The 8,965-nt window shown below is 51.6% G+C and overlaps 1 protein-coding gene across 1 annotated transcript in view; it reads right to left on the reverse strand.

Moving 5' to 3' along the window:
- Positions 1–8,965, reverse strand: part of GRHL3 (grainyhead like transcription factor 3) — a 106,159-nt gene that overhangs the window by 27,592 nt on the left and 69,602 nt on the right. The window lies entirely within an intron of this gene.

The following is an 8,965-nucleotide window of genomic DNA, read 5'->3' on the forward strand; positions in this document are numbered from 1 at the left end:
TCCCTACACAAAAATCTCCATCCTTCAGGATCATTGCAAAACGCTCCAAGCCCCAATTCCTACAGGCTCAGGAATGAAGAGACAGAAAGGAAAATAACTCCCTCACACACCCCACAAAGTGAAGCAATTTTAAAGCCAATCCTCCACCTAGCAAGGACCTGGCTTGTGGTTTCCAAGCAGAACCAGGGCTCAGGACACATTAGTGCTGTGCTGGTCAGTACTGGACTCATCAAAGCACTGCAAATTTTAATTATTTCTCACTTCAGCTCTCCACCTGTCATTACTCATCTGAATCACTCATGGGATACTGAACCAGGGGATGTTTTGGGGTGGCCAGAATGGGCACACAGCAGAAGTCATCCTGCCTTTCTCTGCCTCAGCACTTTGCAGGAGCTGACTTTCCCACAACAGCTTGAGAAAACAGCTGTGGGACCTGATTATTTGTAGAGAAGAGGAAGAAGTTGGCTCCACAATCTTGATTTGACTCTAAAATTGTCCCCGGAATTGGGATTCCGAGCTTGGATCCCAGGCCTGGTTTGGAGACACCCCCTGCTCTTGAAGCATTCAAATGAAAAGGCAGAGGGAGGGGAGAGGCTGGGCAGGGGCTGGGGACAGCACCTGTGGGAACTGAGTCTCGTTCCCAGTGGGAAACTGGAAAACCCAAAGGCCTGTGTGAGTCAGAGCTGTCCTGGTTCCGCTCAGGGAACACAGCCCCAGCTCCTGGCTGAGCCCACATGGGAGAAGCTCCAGGTCCTTGGAGTTCCCAGCTCTTTACAGGCACTGAGAGATTGGATTTCCCTTTGAAAATCCCCTGGGAACAGCCCAATGTTGGTCCTGCTCCTTCCCCCCAGGGGCTCCAGCTTTGTCCTGCCAGCCTGCAGTCACCAGCAGGGACAGCGTGGGGATGATGCAGGAAAGCCCAAGCAAAGCCAGCAGGGCTGAAGCCTCCTGAAAAAATTAACAGTTCTGGGCTGGAGAATGGGCAAACTTCGACTTTTGGGTTTTATCTCCTGGTTCAAGGGAGCTGCTGCAGTGTGTCACCTTTGTGTGACAGCTCGAGGAGCCCGTGGCTCTGGTTGGGCCCAGCTCAGGGAAAGCTTTATCAGGGAGTGCCAGGGCCTCTGGAGCCATTCCAGCCCCTCCATCCACACTGCAGGAGCATCCAGGCATGCACGAGGTGTGATCCAGGCAATCCCAGCCCGGGATCCCAGCCCACAGCCCTCAGCCCATCTCCTGCTGGCACCTCCTCCCCAGAGCCCAAAAGCTGGAGGGAATCCAGGCTCTGCTCCCATGGCTCCTGCCAGAGCTGAAACTCCCCCAGCATCGTCTGTCCCAAACATCCTCCCTCCCAAACATCCTCCCCACGGCTCTGGAGGAGAGAAGGAGTCCCAGATACCCATCTGCTCCACCCTCTGGTAGTGGGCAAGCTCAGCTTCCTCGCTGGCACCTGTCTGTCATATTTGATACCAAATAAAGGCCCACTTAATTTGGACTCACTCGACCTGCTCCTGTTGCTTCATCTTCCTGGCCAGGCCAGAATCCAACATCTGCAGTGAAAAACCTTCCCTGAAATGAAGCCTAAATCCAAATCCTATCAGTGCATCGCCTGCTCAGATAACAAATCTAACCAAAGCTTGTAGGAACTTATTGGATTGTTTTTGGATTGCCCAGCATGTAGGTCAAATGTACAAGCCCGGGAGCCTTCCTGCACAGCAAATCCAGAAGGTAAATTCAGTTTTTTCAGCCTCTGCAGGGCTGGAATTTGCTTCTTGGGGCAGGTTGTTGTTGTGGGATTAAGAGAAAGTTCACTGCAAGGTACCAGTTATCCTGTGGAGTGGAAAAATAACAGGTATTTTGCAACATTTCCAGAGATGCACCAAGAATGTCCTGGGTGGCAGGGAGCACATGGGAGCTGCTGGCCCTCGGGGCCTGGGGATTTTCCTTCTTCGGAGAAAATGCCTCCTGCAAGAAGCACATGTCTCTTACAAAACCAGCTGCTGCTTGGGCTTTGTTAAATAAATCAATCAACCTTCTTTTACTTCACGATCTGAGAACCTGCCTCCCTTCTGAGCTGACGCTGTCGTGTTTTCCCCACAGTTTTATGGTCCTCAAACTGATGCCCAGGTGGGACTCCTGAGAATGGAAACCCCCTGATTTATCTGCATCAGTGATATTCAGGGAGGGTAGAACCATGGAATATCCTGAGCTGGAAGGGATGAAGGATCATGGATTCCAGCTCCTGGCCCTGCAAAAATCCCAGCCTGGGCATCCCTGGCAGTGCTGCCCAACACTCCTGGAGCTCTGGCAGCCTCAGGGCTGTGCCCATTCCCTGGGGAGCCTGGGCAGTGCCCAGCACCCTCTGGGGAAGAACCTTTCCCTAAAATCCAACCTAAACCTCCCCTGACACAGCTCCAGCCGCTCCCTGGGTCCTGTCCCTGTCCCAGAGATCGGAGCTGCCCTTTGGGAGCTTTGGGAGCTGTGGAATCTGAGGATCTGCTGCCATGGGCTGTCACCAAGGCCCTGCAGTGGGAATCAGGAGCCCCAAGCTCTGCTTGCTCCATGTCCCTGTGCCTGGGCTCTGCCTCCCAGCACCTCTGAGCCCGTTCCAGTCCCAGGCCTGTCTGGGCAGTCCCACATGGAGCCCTTGGACAGGAGCCACCCCCGGGGCTCTCATGGGATTCGCAGTCCTGACCCTACTGGGAGTAATTTCATGAGAGTCTTAGGAGAATTTGCCTACCCTGAGTGTCTCCTCACCCACGCAAACCACTGGGGGAGATGTGACTTATAGCAATGCATTTTTACCCCAGTTTGAAACTAGATCAAACAAATTAGGCTGCACCAGCACAAGCTGTGTCTCTGCTGCAGCAGGAACTGGTGCTCCTGGCCAAAATCCAAGCACAGCTGAGTCCTAAAAAGGCACAAAAGGAAGCTCCGATTTCACCTGAGCCTGGAGGATTTATGGCTTTGATAGTGAGACCTTTTCCTGTGAGCTCCCACAGCAGCTTTAGGATTAATCACTGCCAGTGAAAGCAGTGCCTGCTGCTCTGATTTTCAGCATAGAATGAAATCATTTCAGGATAAATTAGAAAAATCTAATCTGAGTCAGACCTAGGACAACACATAACCTTCAGAGCTCAGTGGAGAGGGAAAGTTGAAGACTGGGTTCAGGTGAAGGATGCCAAGTGGTTGCTGAAAGCCTTACTGTAAGAATTTAAATGTATTTTATCCATTCTTGAATAAAAGGTCAGAGAAATGGGATCTGAGGTTCCCACCTGTGTCTCCATTTGGGTTCCTGCACGTGAAGGTGCTCATTGGACAGGAATGGGATATTCCCTGCCTCGGGTCTGCACTGCCTTTGCATTCCAGGGATGGGACTAATGGCATTACACTTCCTATCCTTGCCCAGGACCATGGATGGGGAACACAACACGACCTGAGGAGCTTTCCTTGCTGCCAGCTACTTAATCCCATCCTGTGAGATGCTCTTTGGGGAGCCCAGCCTTGAACCTTCAGTGGAGACAAGGCCAGAGAGGGCAGTGCAGGGCCCTGTGAGCCTTCTCCAGGGAGATTCTGGGCTGGGGATTGTCCTTTCCTTCCACACAAGGACAAACCGTGGCAGGTGAGGGTACTCAGAGACTCTCCCCCTTGGCCCGAGCGTGACATTTGGCTGACACTGCTCCAGAGCCAGTCCCTGCACTATCTGATCCTTGTCCCTGTGATCTCCTGCGTCCCAAGGACCCCAGGCAGCCCCCCTGGCTACCAGGAACCCAGATCGAATTCTGGCTGGAGGGGAGGCTGTGAAGTGAACAATCCGGAGTGCCCCGAAAGGCAGATGTACCAATTAGAGCAACCTTGGGTGGCAGTTCCGAGCACGGTGCTTTTAATAACTGCAGGGATGTTGAGAAGCAAATAAATTATATGATGAAAGTCTAGCAGGCTGCAGAACCCAGATATGTAATAAGCAAGACTGGCACCAAGACTGAAATTTTGCCCCCTGGGCTTGGCATTTTGTCTGATTGCCTTTCCAGATGAGAAGGTATCCGGAGCTTCCGGTCCTGCTGACTGCTTGGCAGGGAAGGATTTCTCAACAACAACCTGGAGAATCCTCCTGGGAAGGCTGGAATTAGAGAGCTCACTGGCGCTCAGGGAAGCACAGCCAGGTTTTCACCAGGAAAGAGGAACCAAGGTTTCTCTCCTGACGTTTGGATTTAAAGTATGGAAGCTTTAAATGGGCTCAATATTGGAAGGAGCCAGCTGGGTAAGGCTGAGTTCTTCCCTTTGCCAGTGCACAGATAAGGGCTCCAGGGCTCCAGGGGTCTGGACTGATTGATCTCCATCTCCTCTGATCCCATCAGGTGCCCCACATTTTAATGTGTTCTCTTCCCAGCACTCTCACAGCCAGGAACACCTTCCACTGTCCCAGGCTGCTCCAAGCCCCATCCACCCCGACCTTTGGCAAAAGGCGCTGCCGGGGACCGGGGCCCAGCCACAACTGCTCTGGTCACCCTCTGCCAGGGCCTCCCCACCCTCACAGGGAAGAATTCCTTCCTAAAGGTAGTTTTAGTCCCACAAATCATCACAGCTTTCACCCAGGGCGGACCCTGCTTGGAATCAAAATCCCCCCCATGTACAGACCCCACATCAGACGTCAGGACCAGCGCTGTTCCCACTGCCCAGGAGCAAGGCAAGCTGGAAATCTGCCCCTGCCCGGCCCATCCATGCCCGGGAAAGGAGGACAGCAGTGTCTGCACCCACTGTGGGAGCTCCCATTCCCTGCCAGGCTGCCCCACATCCCAACCAAGCCGCACACAGTTATTGTCCACGGCAATTACAGCTCTTGGTTCCAGGGCTGGACAAGGAAATCGGAGGAAGAGCTGCCCTGACCTTTCCTTGTGTCAAGGAAATCTCTGCTTTGAGAGATGCTGACGCTCAGCCCGGCTCCGATTCACTTTTAATTCTCCTGCAGGAATAACGCGGGGAGCTTGTAGCCATTGCACGGGGATTTGGGAGCAGCACCTGTTTTGGGAATAATCAGCCCAGCAGGAGGGAAGGTTTTCTCCGCCGCTCTGGGGGTATTTACATTTGTGACCTCACCTCAGCACGATAATGGTGCACTTTGTCAGTCTTGCAGGGTCTGTGAGTGGCTGGGCTGACTCCTGCTTGGCTCTATTATGATTTCTCAAAAGACCTCCCATAAGGGTTAAATGACCTCACATTAGCGCTAATTTGGGGCTGACTTTCCTATTCAGCACATAACAAAGCCACGGGTGTTTACCCAAGTCCCATAAAGCGACAGGGACCACACGCAACCCTCTGCACTCAGCCTGGACACTGACAAATCCCCACCCCGGCCCTTCCCGGACAGAGGGGGATGGAAAAATCTTCATCCAGCCTGAATTAACACCCCACAGAGAACCCGAGGCAGCTCCACTGCTGTCCCCAGCGGGAAGAGACAGCGGCCACCCCTTCCTTCCCCTACATGACCCAGTTGCAACCCGCTGAGTCACAGAGCCACAAAACACTCGCTGCCTCATTCCTCAGCTGCTTTTCTGCTCCACGGGCTCCTCGTGAGTTTAACTGCGATTAATGTGATGTCAGTAAATCACCCTGCACGGCCAATAAATTAAATGTCTCACTGCCCCCGTGCCTGGGAAAGGCTCAGCCAAGGGAAAGCTGCGCCTCGTGACCAAAGGAGTCTCCAGCCTCAGCCCCATCCCAGCTCCTGGCCAGGATTAGTGACAGCACGAAGTAGGGCAGGGTGGAAATAACAACAAACCTCGCCTGGTGTTCCCAAGCACCGAGACAGAGCCGGATCTTTGCTCCATGGAATTGGGGCTGAACACCCGGCAGGGATCTGGGAGAGACCCGGCAGCGCCAGGCAGGGTTTATTCAGAGCATCGAGGCTGGATGCTTCCCCCCCTTCCCGCTGCAATTAAAGGTCAAAAAAAGCCAAATAAAGAGGGAGCACAAACATGTTATTGGCCGAGTGAGTAAACATTTCAGGCTCTTGTGCAATCGTTAATGACAGCGCGAGGCGTGTGTGAACTTCCTGTCACTGTCCTGCAGTTCATCCTCAATTCACCAAGGCAATTAGGCTGCCTTTTATGCAAGGGCTGAAATTCGCCTGGATTGATTTAACGAGGATAATTTCCTCTCTGGGACTGCTGGAAATTAATCATCACTTCTCCAAGCTCCATCTGGAATTCACTCGTCAGCACCACGCGGGGCTCTGGTGGTGGCACCTTCCTGCTGCCTGCACTGGGGTTGGTTCTGTGCAGGCATTTCCTACACTCACAACGGGAAATATCCCAAATATGCAGCAAAGTCAACTACCCCAGCACAGCACACAGACAAGAAACCCAATTGTCTCCTTGCTCATACCAGTTTTCACTGAAGACGCAGTTTAATTACACTGACCCCCTAATTTGCAGCAAGTGAAAGCGGCAGAAGGAACTCGTGGAGTATTTGAAGGAGAAATTAAATATACACCTGACCAGTTACATATCTAAGAAGATATGTATTTGCACATATCTAAGAAGATGTGCATTTGCACATAAAAATGTCAATTTGTGCACGTAGATCAGGTAAGTAGAGAGCAATTCCCTATTTTTAGGGCTCCCTGCCCCATTGGGTGTCCAGCTGTGGGATTTGGAGAGCTGAGAGCAGTGACCGTCTCTGAGAAAGGACTGAATTACCTGGATTCCCAAAAAAACCCATCTCAAACTCAATAAAAATCTAAAACCAGAGTCAGAGGAAGAAAAAACAAAACAATTCATAGCACAGGGAGACAGAGCAAGGGACTGGCAGCTAAAAGGGCAGAATGCTCTCGAATGAGAACTGTTTTGTTTATTAAAACAATTACTACAGCTTAAAAGGAAGAGCACTGGAGGAGGTGTGAATGAACTGCCCTGCTCAAAACTGAGGTGTGGCTGCTCCCGAGGTTTTCCCAGCATTTTGGTGTCTTTTGATGTAAACCACAGAAACTAAACTATATGAATTAAAATCAGAGCTCCTTAAAATTCACCAGTTCCAGGATTATTCTCGGGAGCTGACCCATCCCCGGAACACCCCACAGGGGTACAGTCACAAAGGAACTGACATGAAAGTTGGAGCAAGTCTTTGTTGACTTCTTCCACCCCGATGTTGACCCATTTCCAGCCATCAGGAGTTTTCAACCTCTCTTGGATGAGGAGCTCTCTAAATTTTCCACTCTTCTCTATAAAACCAGTTCAAACCAACTGACAACAACCTTCCTTTTCCCAGTTACCATCTGCAGAAGCCATGCAAATCCCCTGGGAGCCTGTGGTTCAAAAGAATTGATCCCCATCCCTTTATTCCTTCTCTCTTGGGAAGAGTCGGGACTTCCTCCAGAATATTTTTTTCTCTGGACAATACCAGTGAGCTCTGCCTCAGAGAGCTGCCTATTGGAAATGCTCTACCTAATTCAAGATTCCAGCATCCCTGGGATATTTATCAATTATTGGTTCTATTGATAACTGGGAAAATGGACTAAAGTTGAGAGAGCAGCAGAGCCAAGATAACGACTCCTGTTTTCAGATTCTGGTTGGGACTGGGGAAAAAAAATCCTCAGATCTTCCTTCTGCAAAGTTTCTGCCTCTCTTTAGAGCAATGACAGCTGGAAATGAAATGAAAATATCTTCCTCTTAAAAGACCTGCATCCAGTTTTGCAAATAAACACATGAGCAGCCACCCAGTGGGGGAACAAGATCATAACCAGCTGGGGCTGGGATGCAGAAAGGTGTGTAGGAAAAGTTTTTTAAGGATGGCAAAATGGATGTGTAGGAGACGGAATTACAGACGTTCCTAATAAGGGAAAGGAGAGTCTGAACTTCCTGTGAAAAAATGAAAACCACAAACAAATCTGGGAGATTCTCAGAGCCGGGGAGAAAGGAGAGGCGGGGTAAAACTGCACCGAGTAGGAAACTGCCACAGAAAACTGGGCTTTAAACGTCTCCCCTTTTATCTGGAGGGCTTTGGGTAAGAATGGAGCAAGAGGGAGTAATGAGGATAGGTGCTAATTGCATGGAGCATCTCCATGGAGCTGGAGATTAAAGACTCCAGCACCTCGGGGGGTGATGGAATCTGTTGATCTCGGAGACAGTTTGTGGGGCAGGCAGCTGCACCCTTTGTTACCGACCTGCCTGCCTTCCCCATCTGATCATGTAAATGAGAGCTACAAATGCTGCCGTTTACAGCCCGCACCATCTGAGCCGGGATCTCTGCAGAGACAGCGATGGATTTATTTACATGTTCCGAGTTATCGCTGCCAAGCATCTGAGAGGGGCCCCTCCACATCTGGAGAGTCCTGATGAAAGTAAAAACATCGCACCCGGGGATTTCTGTTTGTGCTCGTGGCACTGAAGGTCAGAGTCTCTGTCTCTTCCACACCCCCTTTGCACCAGCACTCGGTTCCTCTGCTCCCAAAGCACGTCCTTGACCCTGAACCTGTGTTTTCAGGGGAGAACCATGGCCAGGTTCAGCCTGGTTTGCTTCAGGGATGCCCCTGCCATGGCAAAAGGCTGCGATGGTGGGAGAGCCGTGCAGGGAAAAACATCCTCAGCCTTCAGCGGGGCTCTGGGAGTTACCTGCCTGTCCTGAGAAGTCTCAGAGCCTTCTCTTGCTGCAGGATGAGGGTAGCCCAGGCCTGCCGAATCCATCATTCCTCACATGCTTCTGTGTCCTCTGCGTCTGCAGCCCTGCCAGGCTTTGCTTTTGAGGAGCCGATGCTGGTGCTTTGCTGGTGCCAAAAAGCAAAGCACCAGACCCAGCCAGTCCCTCACTGCCACTGCCAGGAGGGGAGCAGGGCAGAAAAACACAAAAGTAAGACTTAAAATAAAAGAAAAAAATGGAATAAAGCAGCCCCTGAGTGAGCGTGTGGAGCTGTGGGTGCCAGCAGGGCTGGCAGGGGGGTACCTGCCCCCCCGCCCCAACCTGCTGGGGGTCC

The sequence above is a fragment of the Corvus brachyrhynchos genome, unplaced genomic scaffold, assembly GCF_000691975.1.
Source record: "Corvus brachyrhynchos isolate BGI_N302 unplaced genomic scaffold, ASM69197v1 scaffold65, whole genome shotgun sequence".
Lineage (NCBI taxonomy): Eukaryota > Metazoa > Chordata > Aves > Passeriformes > Corvidae > Corvus > Corvus brachyrhynchos.